We start from the raw sequence: 2,500 nt of genomic DNA, 5'->3' as shown, positions 1-2,500 counted from the left end.
AGAGAAAAAAATGTTAAGAGGAGGTTAGAGTAGTGATGGTGGTGGTAGTGCACGTTAAGAGGAGGAGGAGGAGGAGGAAGAGGAGGAGGAAGAGGAGGTAAAAATTAAGAACAGGAGGTGGTGGTGTGGTATTAAGTGGAAGTAAGACAATAAAGAGGAAGAGGAAGAAAGAAGAAAAGAGGAAGAGGAGGAAGAAGAAAAGGAGAAGGAGCAAGAGAAGGAGGCATAATGATAAGAAAAAATAAAAGTCAAACGTACACACACACACACACACACACACACACACACACACACACACACACACACACACACACACACACACACACACACACACACACACAATAATGATCTTCTTTCATTGCATAGAAAACGGGCTTGCAATTTCCTAAGTAACCATCTGTGTGTGTGTGTGTGTGTGTGTGTGTGTGTGTGTGTGTGTGTGTGTGTGTGTGTGTTTCCCCCTTCTCTTATTAATAAACATTCTTTCATTCAAGTTTCCTATCTTACTTTTTTTTTCATTTATCATTCATTCCTTCATCTATTCATTTTTTGTTTCGTATTATTTTTTTCTTTCCCTTTCCCTTCCTTTTATTTCCTCATACTTCATCTCTTCATTCATTTGTCATATTTATTCATTTCTGCTTCTATTCCCATCTTTATTTTCTCCTCCTCTTTCTTCCCCCCCTGTTTCTTATCTTGTCTCTCATTATCTCTCTATCTATCATGTCTATCTTTATTTTCCCTTTCTTCTTTTCCTTCTTTTTCCTTCTTCGCCTTTCTTGCCTAATGACCCGAGTAATTATGCTCTCTCTCTCTCTCTCTCTCTCTCTCTCTCTCTCTCTCTCTCTCTCTCTCTCTCTCTCTCTCTCTCTCTCTCTCTCTCTCTCTCTCTCTCTGAAAATTACCAGATTTTTCGCCTTTCCGCTCTTCACTCATAGAGAGAGAGAGAGAGAGAGAGAGAGAGAGAGAGAGAGAGAGAGAGAGAGAGAGAGAGAGAGAGAGATTAACTTTTCATTTTATCTTGCAAAACGTGCCTGAAGAAAGTTTTACATCGTATGTGTGTGTGTGTGTGTGTGTGTGTGTGTGTGTGTGTGTGTGTGTGTGTGTGTGTGAGAGAGAGAGAGAGAGAGAGAGAGAGAGAGAGAGAGAGAGAGAGAGAGAGAGAGAGAGAGAGAGAGAGAGAGAGAGAGCTTTAATCCTCCCACGCTCAGTAATGAAGAAAGGCTTACCGGAAAGCTTATGCACTTACACACACACACACACACACACACACACACACACACACACACACACACACACACACACACACACACACACACACACACACACACACTCACCATTCACTCTATGTTATCGCTCCCTATCAGGCTGAAATAAATGCGTATTGGATTGCTAGTTCTGCTTTTAGTGGGCAATTTAATGCGCAGCTGTCATTATTATTATTATTATCATTAATTCTTTTTTCCCTTGTAGTATGAGTAGTGGTAATAGTACAAGTAGTATCATCACCATCAGTTACTACTACTACTACTACTACTACTACTACTATTTTTGCTGTTACCCTTATAATAGTAACTGGCTTAACTCAAAAGACAGTGATAGTAGTAGTAGTAGTAGTAGTAGTAGTAGTAGTAGTAGTAGTAGTAGTAAAAATAATAGTAATAATAACAATAAAACCAATAATAGGACAATTTAGACTCATCAGCGACGTTACTCTCTCTCTCTCTCTCTCTCTCTCTCTCTCTCTCTCTCTCTCTCTCTCTCTCTCTCTCTCTCTCTCTCTCTCTCTGGTCCTCGTAAACAGGCGATTAACTGCAGATTTTAGTTGCATGTGTCATTTGGGAAAAGAGAAACGATTTGGATGTTTTTTCGTGGTCGCTTTTGTTGTTGTTGTTGTTGTTGTTGGTTGTTGTTGTTGTTTTTGTGTCTGTTGATTCTCCTGATTTATTAAAGGGATTTTTCTTTTCTAGACATAAATGATAGTGGTGAGATATTTCATTTTCTCTCTTTTATTGTTTTTTTTTTTTTTTTTCTCATTTTTTTTTTTTTTAATATTCCGTGTTGTTTTTTAATTTATCTTTAGTTCCGTGTATCTTGTTCTCTTTGTTTTTTGTTTTGTTTTTGCTTTTTTTTCATAATAACTTTTCTTTTATCTTCATGCTGTTGCTGTTATTATTATTAAATAGTAGTAGTAGTAGTAGTAGTAGTAGTAGTAGTAGTAGTAGTGTTGTGGTTGTTGTTGTAGTCAGTATTTAAAAAAGTTAGTTTTACCCGAAAGTTTCCTTTTTTTGCGTCCTTTTTTATTTTAGTTCAAGTGTTAATCCGCCTCTCCACACACACACACACACACACACACACACACACACGCACACACACGCACATTCTGGAAATACAACACCCTTTTTTTATGGGTGTGAATTAACTTTGTGTGTGTGTGTGTGTGTGTGTGTGTGTGTGTGTGTGTGTGTGTGTGTGTGTGTGTGTGTGTGTGTGTGTGTGT

At 38.1% G+C, this 2,500-nt stretch overlaps 1 protein-coding gene across 2 annotated transcripts in view; it reads right to left on the bottom strand.

The window, feature by feature from the left end:
- The window catches only part of LOC135113097 (uncharacterized), a 115,592-nt gene that overhangs the window by 111,986 nt on the left and 1,106 nt on the right, over positions 1-2,500 (bottom strand). The window lies entirely within an intron of this gene.

Source organism: Scylla paramamosain, chromosome 25, assembly GCF_035594125.1.
Source record: "Scylla paramamosain isolate STU-SP2022 chromosome 25, ASM3559412v1, whole genome shotgun sequence".
Lineage (NCBI taxonomy): Eukaryota > Metazoa > Arthropoda > Malacostraca > Decapoda > Portunidae > Scylla > Scylla paramamosain.
The sequence above is the reverse complement of the archived record's forward strand: the minus strand, read 5'-3'. Positions and strand labels throughout refer to the sequence as shown.